Raw genomic sequence first — 14,293 nt, 5'->3', positions numbered from 1 at the left:
TGTTTGATGCGATTTATCAAGCAACTTCGGTGATTATTCTGCTCAGGGGGGGGGTAAAAAAAAACGAGAGAGAAGCTGCTTCCCTCTTTCTCCCTGGTGCTATGGATACAGAGACGATACAGGTGGAGCCTGGCGTCTTTTTAGTCACGTGTGCCGATTCATAAGGAGCAGTGGCTGGAGAAAGTGGTTATATTATACATTGCCTGAGAGCGATTTAGCGGAAGCAGAGGTGCCAACCTTGTGTTTTCTCGTTACACCGTGCCCGAATTAATAGGAAGATTGTTGGAACGGATCATGTGAGGCACCTCGTTTTCATAAGGAACGTGGGGTAAGGTAATACAAAAGAAAAACTTAAACGCGCAATGGCAAACCAACCGAGGAGGATAAATCAGATACATGCATCTGTTTTATTTGGAGCTTAATTGTAAGTGAGCTATGCAGTCATAGCCCGCCTTATGGCATGCGTTATGCGAATGATGCGAATTGTTATTGCTCGACATTTGTACATGGTAAACTGGCTGTTTTTAAAGCTTAGCCCAGTGAAAAGGGATAGGCTATAGGCTACGTATATGTGGCCATTCAGCCAGAGGAAGACCCATGGACAAATATTTGACATGGAAATATAAACTTTCTCCTTCATGTATGGGAAGTAACAAGGCGGGGACCAGCCAACAGAATATCTGAAGAAAAATACAATCATTTTATTTTTGAATGTTTGTTGAATATTCTCTTGAACATTACACACACCGAAAGGAACTCGTGGCTGGAACAACTGTGTGTTGTGATGCTTTTTCTCTATCTTTTATCTAGTCTAAGTTTTGATTTTTTCAGTAAGATCTGTGCGATTGTAGAATGGCTCGATTCGAAGAGGAACTATCCAACCGGCGTGGAGGGGTCTGTCAAGCGGGCCCACCAAGGGGGGCAGGTCGGCCAGCAGGCCCCCCAAGCGGCCCTAGGGTGTACAAACAATCAATGGCCCAAAGAGCCAGGACAATGGCCATTTACAACCCCATCCCTGTCAAGCAGAGCTGTCTTACTGTCAACCGGTCTCTCTTCATCTTTAGTGAGGATTGTATCATACGGAAATATGCCAAAAAGATTACAGAATGGCCATATCCTTTGTTGCTTTAAACAACCTAGCCTATTTCTCGTACCATTACATTATTTTATTATAACATTATAGGCCTACTTGGGTTTTAATGGCTTGATGTTATTAAGCACAGGGGGCAAGGTTCCAGACTACAGGGCATGATTGATTATCTAAGTTAATTTACTGTAGCCAATGAGAAGATATGGCATGGAGGACAACCAGTTGTTGACTGGACTTTGTAATACAGTATAACCTCTCTCAGTAGGCCTGTATAGCCATATCCACTCTCTCAGACCCACTCCAATAGGTTATTGTAGGTGATATTGTTTCGTTTTTTGGCAAGATTCCTGTTTTCTCCAGCTTTTGGCATCCTCTCTCTGGTAGGCCTACATGCAGCTAAGTTGCCTACCAAGAACCTGTCAGATTGGTGTTTCTGATCTGTGGCATAAATCTGATCGGTGGCTACAGAACAATTAACATGAAGGCTGGAGGTGTATTTGTTCTCTCTTTTTCAACCCAAATGGCAGTGCAGTGAAAATCTTGTCAGCAGGATAATTTGATTGGTTTTGTAAAGCACCATAAATTATACGTGAGGCCTATACTTATTTTACTTTCTACTAATGTATTTGATTCCGGTATATGGGCTAAGTAAACAAGCTTGTGTGATAGTCTGCTCAGGGGACTATGCCACTGTTAGGCTACATATCAAATAACTGCTGTATCGATCCGTTTGTTTCTCAGACCAAGTCTCTCCTAGCAACGTTTCGGCACAAGCGCTCTCCAAGGTGCTGAATCTACCCATGTGCAAAATGCTGCTCAACAGTAGGCCTAAATGGCAAGCTAGCGGGAAGACTGTCTAATAAACAGATACCATCTATTCTGCGTGCGTGTCCCATCAAAACAATAAGCCATGAGAATAAATGGAAATGAGTTGTGCATTTAGCCTAGTTTACAAAACCAATTTGTTTATTTTAAGGCAAAATGTATCATTATTGTCGTTTATGTCCATAAAATGCTAGGTAGAAGTATATTGAAAAAAAGATCCACCTGTTGATATGATCTATTTTGTATAATTTACCAAATGAGGGATATCCTCTGTAGCTTGTGAAACCTGTGCATCAGTGGAGGCTGCTAACGGGAGGACGGCTCATAATAATGGTAGGAACGGGGCAAATGGAATGGCATCAAACACCTGGAAACCATGTGTTTGATGTATTTGATACCATTCCACTGATTGCCACAAACCTATTTGTGCTGTTCTTAGGCCTCCTAGAGAAACAGTCAACCCTGAAGCATATTTCATGAGATTGGGTTAATGAACCTGTGAGGTATTGAAATTCATTTAAATTCATTTGTGTAATCGCATCCATTACTTAACTCTGGTGCTGTGTAAACACTTCTCAACCTTTAGCTTACCTGTGCATTTCCAAGCCCCTTTCACAGTATTTCTCTCTCTTGAGTTAGATTCTAGGTTCATGGGAGCCATTGTAGCAAGAAAGTCCTGAGCTGCCCTAAGCCAGTGAATTATGTGTTTTTATCTGTTGATGTACTGTAGCCCATTGCCTGAGGTAAGACCCTAGTCCTCTGTGCACCACAGTCTCCAGAGGAGATAGCCTCCATAAACAACCATGCGATGACATGGACAGCAGCAACTGAGACATCATGTAAGTCAGCAACTGATAAATCACTCAGTTCCCTCAGTCATGTTTAGTGTTGAGATCCAGTTCAACGGATAAATCACTCAGTTCCCTCAGTCATGTTTAGTGTTGAGATCCAGTTCAACGGATAAATCACTCAGTTCCCTCAGTCATGTTTAGTGTTGAGATCCAGTTCAACGGATAAATCACTCAGTTCCCTCAGTCATGTTTAGTGTTGAGATCCAGTTCAACGGATAAATCACTCAGTTCCCTCAGTCATGTTTAGTGTTGAGATCCAGTTCAACGGATAAATCACTCAGTTCCCTCAGTCATGTTTAGTGTTGAGATCCAGTTCAACGGATAAATCACTCAGTTCCCTCAGTCATGTTTAGTGTTGAGATCCAGTTCAACGGATAAATCACTCAGTTCCCTCAGTCATGTTTAGTGTTGAGATCCAGTTCAACGGATAAATCACTCAGTTCCCTCAGTCATGTTTAGTGTTGAGATCCAGTTCAACGGATAAATCACTCAGTTCCCTCAGTCATGTTTAGTGTTGAGATCCAGTTCAACTGAAAAATTACATTTTTGAAAAAAATGTGCTGTCTAGAACCAAAAAGGGTTCTTTAGATGTTCCCATAGGATAACCCTTTAAAGAACAAATTTTGGTTCCAGATAGAACCCTTTTGTATTTAATGTAGAACCCTTTCCACAGAGGGTTCTACATGGAACCCAAAATAGTTCTACCTGGAACCAAAAATGGTTTGCCTTTTTGGAACCCTTTTCTTCTAAAAGTGTAACTTCTTACTGCATGTGTGCTTTGCAATTAGGCTTCAGCTCTTGTATAATTTAGGTTAACCAACCTACTGTTGAGGAGCTTTTTAATATGGTAATTTTACTTCCTCTAGGTCCCATTCTTCTGTTTCTTCCTCTTCCTCCTCATCTTCTTCTTCTGTTAGAATGTATTTTAGATCTTAGGCACTGTATGCCTAACATTACACAGTCTTTTTCTTAACTGTCTCACTCCATTTGAATACCTGATCCTGGCCACCATTATAGCCAACTGCATCGTTCTTGCCTTGGAGCAGCACCTACCAGCCGGCGACAAGACCCCCATGTCAGAGCGCTTGGTAAGTGACCATTGTATGGTTCATATGTGCCATACCAATATTATATCATATTTGATCATTGGTTAACTACACTCTTCTCTCCAAGTGAAAAATAGGTGTCAGTCATTATATTCTCACATACAGGAATAACATATATACACAGTGGCTGGTGAAATTAATCAACCCCCATTTTTCCTATTTTGTTGCCTTACAACCTGGAATTAAAATAGATTTTTAGGGGGTTTGTATCATTTGATTTACACAACATGCCTACCACTTTGAAGATGCAAATTTTTTTTTGTGTAAAACAAACAAGAAATAAGACAAAAAAACTGAAAACTTGAGTGTGCATAACTATTCACCCCCCCCCCCCCAAAGTTAATACTTTGTAGAGCCACCTTTTGCAGCAATTGCAGCTGCAAGTCTCTTGGGGGTATTTCTCTATAAGCTTGTAACATCAAGCCACTGGGATTTTTGCCCATTATTCAAGGCAAAACTGCTCAAGCTCCTTCAAGTTGGATGGGTTCTGCTGATGTACAGCAATCTTTAAGTCATACCACAGATTCTAAATTGGATTGAGGTCTGGGCTTTGACTAGGCCATTCCAAGACTTTTAAATGTTTCCCCTTAAACCACTCAAGTGTTGCTTTAGCAGTATACCTAGGGTCATTGTCCTGCTGAATGTGAACCTCCGTCCCAATCTCACATCTCTTGAAGACTGAAAAAGGTTTCTCTCAAGAATTTCCCTGTATTCAGCACCATCCATCATTCCTTCAATTCTGACCAGTTTCCCAGTCCCTGCCAATGCAAAACAAACCCACAACATGATGCTGCCACCACCATGCTTCACTGTGGGGATGGTGTTCTTGGGGTGATGAAAAGTGTTGGGTTTGCACCAGACATAGCGTTTTCCTTGATGGCCAAAAGCTGAATTTTAGTCTCATCTAACCAGAGTACCTTCTTCCATATGTTTGGGGAGCCTCTTACATGCCTTTTGGCGAACACCAAATGTGTTTGTTAATTTTAACTTTAAGCAATGGCTTCTCAAAGCCCAACACTGTGGAGTGTACAGCTTAAAGTGGTCCTATGGACAGATACTCCAATCTCCGCTGTGGAGCTTTGCAGCTCCTTCAGGGTTATCTTTGGTCTTTGTGTTGCCTCTTTGATTAATGCCTGGTCCGTGAGTTTTGGTGGGCCGCCCTCTCTTGGCAGGTTTGTTGTGGTATTATATTCTCAAAGTTTCTGATATTTTTTATAACCCAACCCTGATCTGTACTTCTCCACAACGTTGTCCCTGATCTGTTTAGAGATTTCCTTGGTCTTTATGTTGCCGCTTGCTTGGCAGTGCCCCTTGCTTAGTGGTGTTGCAGACTCTGGGACCTTTCAGAACAGGTGTATATATCCTGTTCGGGCTAGGCATCCCGCTAGCGAGACAATTTCCGGTGAAACTGGAGGGCGTGCAATTCAAATAAATAATCCTAAATATGATGGTTATTAAACATTTAGGTACATACAAGTGTCTTATATCAGTTGAAAGCTTAAATTCTTGTTAATAGAAGTCTACTGAACGATGTACAGTAGCCATTACAGCGAAAGCGGGCCATGCGATTGTATGAGGACTGCGCCCCACATCAAAATATCTTTCCACCGGAACAGGTTTTATAAATTCACAAATAGCGATGAAATATTCACTAACCTTTTGAAAATCTTCCTCTGATTTGTCATCCAAAGGGTCCCAGCAATAACTTGTAGTGTTGTTTTGTTAGATAAAATCCTTCTTTATATCCCAAAAAGTCTGTTTAGTTGGCGCCATCGATTTTAGTAATCCACTCGTTCAACATGCAGAAAAAACTTTCTTTCAACAAGTCAAAATACATTTCTATTTACTCCTCAGATACCCTAAAATGTAATCAAATTATAATATTTCTTACGGAAAGAAGTATGTTCAATAGGAAACTTTTTAGCAGGTGCGTTTTTGTCTTCATTGTGCGCCCAAACACGAATTCCCAAGACTGTGTCCCTGTACTAAAACTCATATTTCTTACTTGTTTTGAAAGTTACAAGCCTGACACATAGAATGCTGACACCCTGTGGAAGCCATAGGAATTGCATCCTGGGAGCTGGAATTCAGAATGCCCCTATACTTTCCATCGTAAGAGCTTGGTCTCTCAAAAAAAAGGATTCCGGTTGGTTTTCCTATGGATTTTCTCCTACCATATCTATTGTGTTATAGTCTCCTACATTATTTTAACATTTCTACAAACTTCAAGGTGTTTGCTTTCAAATGGTACCAATTATATGCATATCCTGGCTTCAGGGCATGAGCAACAGGCAGTTTACTTTGGGCACGTCAGTCAGGTGGAAATTGAGAAAAAAGGAGCCCTAAGAAGATATCTACTGAGATCATGTGACAGATCATGAGACACTTAGATTGCACACAGGTGGACTTTATTTAACTAATTATGTGACTTCTGAAGGTAATTGGTTGCACCAGATCTTATTTAGGGGTTTCATAGCAAAGGGGGTGAATACATATGCACGCACCACTTTTCAGTTTTGATTTATTTTTTGTATTTTTTGAAACACGTTCTTTTTAAAATTTCACTTCACCAATTTGTGCTATTTTGACTTTGTCCATTACATGAAATCCAAATAAGAATCCATTTAAATTACAGGTCGTAATGCAACAAAATAGGAAAAATGCCAAGGGGGGTGAATACTTTGCAAGGCACTGTACAGTACTAGTATTACAGATTTGAATGACACAACCCATCAGCAGTTATTTTTTTATTTTTTTATTTTTTTTGGGGGGGGGGTTACCCATGCAGGCAGCTGGGGTTTCTCACCAGTGTCCTCAGTCAGCTAACCAGTATCACACAGAGGTGACTTTGATCCCCCTGCTTACAGACACTTTAGGCTCCCTATTGAACTCTGTTGTTAAGTCTTGCCATTAAAAGGGTCAATACTGTGAGCTCCTCCACCCAATCATATAGACTTAGCTGGTTGGGGCACGCTGGTTGTTTTAAGAATTAAATGTCACTCCCCTCAGGCAAAGTGCCTCACAGCTGCACCCACTAATTGATCCGCTCCCCCAGATAGACCAAGGCTCTGTCTGAAATATTGACGCGACTCACTCCATCGTGATATTAACCCATTACATTGCTTTTTAACTCACATTCAGCCCAAAAATCACATTATAAACTAATGATGATGGATATCAATGGTCACTTACATTCTCAGCCTCTTTTGTCTTAACAGGACGACACAGAGCCCTATTTTATTGGAATATTTTGTTTTGAAGCTGGCATTAAGATCATCGCCCTTGGCTTTGCGTTTCACAAAGGCTCCTATCTCCGGAATGGCTGGAATGTAATGGACTTTGTGGTGGTGCTAACAGGGTGAGTACTGAGCTAATGGCTCATGCTAAATGTTCACACTGCTTTAAAATGACAGACCTGATCCTGAGTAGATTAATGAGAAAGCACAATGTTAATGTGTGTGGTGTGTGTTTCATTTAACATTTTGTATGATCATGATGAATCGTGATGCACTGGAGACACTGGGAATGGCTGAAATTCCTGAGATCGATCATCCTCTTCTTTTAGACATAACTGTATATATGCATGAGAATGGCGCCGAAGGAGATGGCTGCCGGTTTACAATCACGTAACCAATTGTGCATGTTTTTTCACATTATTTGTAACTTATTTTGTACATAATGTTTCTGCCACCGTGTCGTATGACCAAAAAGAGTTTCTAGATGTCAGGACAGCAAATAGTCACCTCATACTGGAGGAATACTTTGTCATCAACGAGACGGACGGGAAGGATTTAATTCAGACGCCCAACAAGGCCGTCATCCCCGTCATTCGCAGGAGAAAGAGACAGAGGTATCGTGGACGAAGGTCTGGGTGCCTTGTAGGGATCCGTCGCCAAGAGGGTAATCTACCTTTACCATCGGTCCTATTAGCCAACGAACAATCAAATGATAATAAAATAGACAAACTACGATCATGTATATCCTACCAACGGGACATTAACTGCAATATCTTATGTTTCACTGAGTCGTGGCTGAACGACAACATGAATAACATACAGCTGGTGGGTTTGAAGCTTTTTAGGCAGGATATAACAGCGGCCTCTGGTAAGACAAGGGGTGACGGTCTATGTATATTTGTAAACAACAGCTGGTGCACGAAATCTAAGGGAGTCTCAAGGTTTTGCTCGCCTGAGGTAGAGTATTTTATCATAAGCTGTAGAACACACAATTCACCAAGAGAGTTTTCATCTTTATTTTTGGTAGCTGTCCTATATACCACCACAAACAGATGCTGGCACTAAGACTGCACTCAATGAGCTGTATATGGCCATAAGCAAACAGGAAAACGCTCATCCAGATGTGGCGCTCCTAGTGGCCGGGAACTTTAATGCAGGGAAACTCAAATCCGCTTGACCTAATTTCTACCAGCATGTTAAATGTGCAACCAGAGGAAAATAAACTCTAGACCACCTTTACTCCACACACAGAGATCTGTACAAAGCTCTCCCTAGCCCTCCATTTTGGAAAATCTGACCATAATTATATCCTCCTGATTCCTGCATACATGCAAAAATTAAAGAAGGAAGCACCAGTGACTAGATCAATAAGAAAGTGGTCAGATGAAGCAGATGCTACGCTACAGGACTGTTTTGTTAGCTCAGACTGGAATATGTTCCCGGATTCTTCTGATGGCATTGAAGAGTACACCACATCATTCACTGGCTTCATCAATAAGTGCATCGATGACGTCGTCCCCACAGTGACTGTACTTGCATACCCAAACTAGAAGCCATGGATTACAGGCAACATCCACACTGAGCTAAAGGGTAGAGCTGCCGATTACAAGGAGTGGGACTCTAACCTGGAAGTTTATAATAAATCCTGCTATGCCCTCAGACGAACCATCAGACAGGCAAAGTGTCAATACAGGACTAAGATTGAATCGTACTACACCAGCTCCGATGCTCGTCGGATGTGACAGGGCTTGCAAAGTATTACAGACTACAAAGAGAAACACAGCCGAGAGTTGCCCAGTGACACGAGCCTACCAGATGAGCTAAATTACTTCAATGCTTGCTTCGAGGCAAGTAACACTGAAACATGCACGAGAGCATCAGCTGTTCCGCATGACTGTGTGATCACGCTCTCCATAGCTGATGTGAGTTTACATACACTAAGTTGACTGTGCCTTTAAACAGCTTGGAAAATTCCAGAAAATAATGTCATGGCTTTAGAAGCTTCTGATAGGCTAATTGACATCATTTGAGTCAATTGGAGGTGTACCTGTGGATGTATTTCAAGGCCTAACTTCAAACCCAGGGCCTCTTTGCTTGACATCATGGGAAAATCAAAAGAAATCAGAAATAGGAGACCTCCACAAGTCTGGTTCATCCTTGAGATTAATTTCCAAATGCCTGAAGGTATCACGTTCATCTGTACAAACAATAGTACGTAAGTATAAACACCAAGGGACCATGCAGCCGTCATACCGCTCACGTACTTTGGTGCGAAAAGTGCAAATCATTCCCAGAACAACAGCAAAGGACCTTGTGAAGATGCTGGAGGAAACAGGTATTCACAGTAAAACAAGTCCTTTATTCACATAACTTGAAAGGCTGCTCAGCAAGGAAGAAGCCACTCTCCAAAACTGCCATTAAAAAGCCAGACCATCGTAATGTTTGGAGGAAAAAGGGGGAGGTTTGCAAGCCGAAGAATACCATCCCAACTGTGAAGCATGGGGGTGGCAGCATCATTTTGTGGGGGTGCTTTACTGCAGGAGGGACTGGTGCACTTCACAAAATAGATGGCACCATGAGGAATTATAATTATGAGGATATATTGAAGCAACATCTCAAGACATCAGTCAGGAAGTTGAAACTTGGTCGCAAATGGGTCTTCCAAATTAACAATGACCCCAAGCATACTTCCAAAGTTGTTGCAAAATGGCTTAAGGACAATAAAGTCAAGGTATTGGAGTGGCCATCACAAAGCCCTGACAACAATCCTATAGAAGATTTGTGAAAATTCACCCAACTTATGTGGGAAGCTTGTGGAAGGCTACCCGAAACATTTGACTCAAGTGAAACAATTTAAAGGCAATGCTACCAAAAACAAATTAAAACTTCTGACCCACTGGGAATGTGATGAAAGAAAAAGAAGCTGAAATAAATCCTTCTCTCTACTATTATTATGACATGTCACATTCTTAAAATAAAGTGGTGATCCTAACTGACCTTAGACAGGACATTTTTTACTAGGATTAAATTTCAGGAATTGTGAAAAACCGAGTTTAAATGTATTTAGCTAAGGTATGTACACTTCTGACATCAACTGTATGTGAGAATGCTATTCATTGACTACAGCTCAGCATTCAACACAATAGTGCCCTCAAAGCTCATCACTAATCTAAGGACCCTGGGACTAAAGACCTCTCTCTGCAACTGGATCCTGGACTTCCTGACGGTCCACCCCCAGGTGGTAAGGGTAGGTAACAACACATCCGCCACGCTGATCCTCAACACAGACTCCCCTCAAGGGTGCGTGTTCAGTCCCCTCCTGTACTCCCTGTTCACTCATGACTGCATTTCAAGGCACGACGCCTACACCATCATCAAGTTTGTCGATGACACAACAACGATGAGATTGACCTCCCCCCTGTAGGCTGAGACCAACAACCTCTCTCTCAACGTGATCAAGGCAAAGGAGATGATTGTGGACTACAGGAAAAAGATGACAGAGCACGCCTCCATTCTCATCGACGGGGCTGCAGTGGTGCAGGTTGAGAGCTTCAAGTTCCTTGGTGTCCACATCACATCAAAATGTTTTACATTTGCACCATCGAGAGCATCCTGACTGGTTGCATCACTGCCTGGTATGGCAACTGCTCGTCCTCCGACCGCGTATGGCCCTGTACATCACTGGGGCCAAGCTTCCTGCCTTTCTGGACCTCTATACCAGGCGGTATCAGTGGAAGGCCCTAAAAATTGTCAAAGACTCCAGCCACCCTAGTCATAGACTGTCCCCTCTGCTACCGCATTGCAAGTGGTACCGGAGCGCCACGTCTAGGTCCCAAAGGCTTCTTAACAGCTTCTATCCCTAAGCCTAACCCCTGAACAGCTAATCAAAGGGTTACCCAGATCCCTCTTTTACGCTGCTGCTACTCTCTGTTTCTTATCTATGCATAGTCACTTTAACTCTACCTACATGTACATATTTTCTCGACTAACGTGCCCCCGCACATTGACTCTGTACCTGTACCCCCTGTATATAGCCTTGTTATTGTTATTTTACTGCTGCAGTTTAATTATTTGTTACTTCTATTACCACTTTTTTTTCTTAACTTCTTATAGCATTGTTGGTTAAGGGCTTGTAAGTAAGCATTTCACTGGTGTATTTGGCGCATGTGACAAATAACATTTTATTTGATTTGCGGCGGTAAAACAAATATTGTCTGGAATAGTTATTCAGGGCAACATTACAGGATGCTATGGTAAACTTTACCATAGAAAAGCAGTATATTTGCAAAATAAGAAGAGGGCCACAAAGGTAGAAGCGCTTGCACTGAGAGAGGAGCTTGTGTATTGGAGCTAGAATATCAATGAGGCAATAGGAGTGGAACTATGGGTGGGAGAGGAGCATGAGGTAACTACCGTAGGCTTTCAGTGAGGGACCATGAGGGAAAAGATGAAGGGGACGAGGAGAGAGTGGAGGAGGGGTAATGATGAGGATGCTGTTACGCTGGAGAGAGTCCTCGGGGAGTTGCTCGCATCACCAGGGAGTGTCCTGGCTTGCTGTACCTATTGACTCTGACATTTATTTGGCCCATCTATTGGGGCTTACATCAGCTTTGATACCTAATTGCAATAAACCAATTCTCTGGAAGCCCTACTCCACCCACTTGGAAGTCAATCTCAGTGTTCCAGCCTTTTGTTCTTGCTCAGTGGACGTACAGGGAACCAACCAGGGGCAATGTAATACGACCAATTCCTGGAACTGGTCTTGTTTCAGAGTAACCGTCACACAAAGCCGTGTGTGTGAGAGAGAGCTGTAAAGACAAAGGCAGCAAGCAGTCTGTCTGTCAATACAGTGTGTTAGGGAAAGGTTAGGGCTATTGACAGCTTGTCACAGCCTCTACATGGACCTGTCACCATCACTGAACACACAGGGTATCATTCTGCTCTCCTTCCATAGTCACTGCCACTACTTGTGGATAGGGCTGCATGGGGAGGAAGGAGGGGAGGCAGGGCTGATTGAAATTGGGGCAGAGCAGCCTGACATGATAACCATAACTGAAGGGCTGTGGGTGATGAGAGCCTTTACACGAGCAGTCTGGCCCTGTTATCAGTGCCATGCTACAGTGAGTGATTGATCCATGGTGTCAGTCTCTGACAGCTATTGGATCACCATGTGCTGCATGCACATCAAAGCGCTGTATGCTATCCCTATGGCTGTAACTACAGGGTGTGCCTAGCAGGAAACCAATCGCCATAGTAATTACCATTGCTGCCTCACTGATTATTAATGAAACCCATTCTTACCATTCCCTGGGATATGAGTACTTGAAGCAGGTATAAAGTCCATACCAAAGACGCCATACATTTCAGATCAGCTACAGCTACCGTATAAGTAAAAGCAGTGATTGTGTACCATAACGTTAGTTGTGAATTGTCTATTTTTAACCGTATTGTGTACAAATAGTGTTCCGTTAATGGTGATGAATGTATTAAGAAGATGAAGATCTTGCACACGTTTGGCCCCCAGGACACGCGAGGGCCATGTTTCATGTGCTGGTGCTGATGGTAATCAGATGTGGGGGTCTGTGAATGAAAATGCTCCCACAGGCAGGGCCAGCCCTGTAAATCAAATCAACTCAAATGTTCCAATAAGACGTTGGGTGTTGTTAATAAGTGCGTACAGTGGGGTCCGGAATTATTGGGTCCCTTAATGGAAAAATTATATTATTTTATACTAATACAATTGCTCAGAGAATATTTATTTTTAAACAAATAATTAACAAAACATCTTGACAAGATAGGGGTCAAAATGACTGGATCTCCAGTTTTCAATACTCCAGCGCCCTCCCCTTGCAAGGATAATGGCACAGAGCCTTTTTCTAAAATGTTTTATGAGATTGGAGAACGCTTGGGGAGGGATCTTAGACCAGTCCTCTATACAGAATCTTTCCAGATCCTTGATATCCTTTGTCTGCACTCTTCAATTCAAACCACAGGTTTTCAATGGGGTTCAACTGCGGAGTCTGAGATCTGATTTTACATTTACATTTACATTTAAGTCATTTAGCAGACGCTCTTATCCAGAGCGATTTTGTGGTCAATGAACCATTTCTTTGTGGATTTTGGTGTGTGCTTGGGGTTATTGTCTTGCTGGAAAAATGTACTTTTGTATTTGAACTGTTATTACGGTGACTGTGGTCATTTGGCTGGCCAATTACCATCATCCAAACTTCCACGACTGTCACAGCCCTACTGTTCACTTCTGCCAGCAATATATCAGTAGTCACGCTCAAATGTCCACTTCAAGTTGTTCAGACTGCTTACCCACTGTCTCCCAGACATCTGGGAAATGTTGTGTACAGTGCAGTACTATACACTACATGCACATACACTACTAGTCAAACACTTCTACACTCAAGACCTAGACATGAAAAGTGACATTTAAAAATGTCTCTAAAAGTTTTTATAATAGTCATTATACAACTACAGCCATGATAGACTGGTTCATAAAGCCTCCCAACGCATCCCAATGGTACGTCACATTTCACAGATGTTGATTCAATCCAATGACTTCGACCAGTATTGACAAGTAAAGGTCCATTGAGGATCCAACAGCAACGTAATATACTCCCCAAGGTCTTTAAACCAAGCAGGATAGAGAAACCAGGAGATTGGTTCAGGAAGTGCAACCGCTGCAAAAAAAAATCTATTTCTTTGGCAGGAAAATAGAACAGCCCACAATACAAGACTGTAGAACAGCAACAATACAAGACTGTAGAACAGCAACAAAAGGACTTAGGCAACTTGAACACAATGATAGCTTAATACTAAATAGCAAAGAATGGAGCGATGCCACTGCGGCTCTCCTCATTTAACAAGTCCGCTGGTAATGTGCCTTGTACAATGGGGCAGATGTTTTCTGCAATTTTTATTTACATGTTTAATCATATTGTGAAACAAAAGAGGAATCAACCAACCACCTCCATTTCCCATCAGATGGTGACGGTAGTTTTTGTTGTTGTTGAGAGAAACCTTACCTTGATTCTGCTGTTTGTTAGGACTCGAGACAGCTCGTTGCAGCTAATTGATTGGGAGTATGCTGGGCAGACAGGTGGAGTTGCAACATCAACAACATTCTGCAATCCAACTAACACCAGCACTAACCTCCAACCCATTCCGTCAGCTGGG

General features: G+C 42.2%; 1 pseudogene; it reads left to right on the top strand.

Moving 5' to 3' along the window:
• The first annotated feature begins 192 nt into the window (after positions 1-192).
• The window catches only part of LOC124036150, a 146,945-nt pseudogene continuing 132,844 nt past the window's right edge, over positions 193-14,293 (top strand).

This window comes from Oncorhynchus gorbuscha, linkage group LG05 (genome assembly GCF_021184085.1).
Source record: "Oncorhynchus gorbuscha isolate QuinsamMale2020 ecotype Even-year linkage group LG05, OgorEven_v1.0, whole genome shotgun sequence".
Classification (NCBI taxonomy): Eukaryota; Metazoa; Chordata; class Actinopteri; order Salmoniformes; family Salmonidae; genus Oncorhynchus; species Oncorhynchus gorbuscha.
Note: the sequence above shows the minus strand (reverse complement) of the source record. Positions and strands in the feature narration are given on the sequence as shown.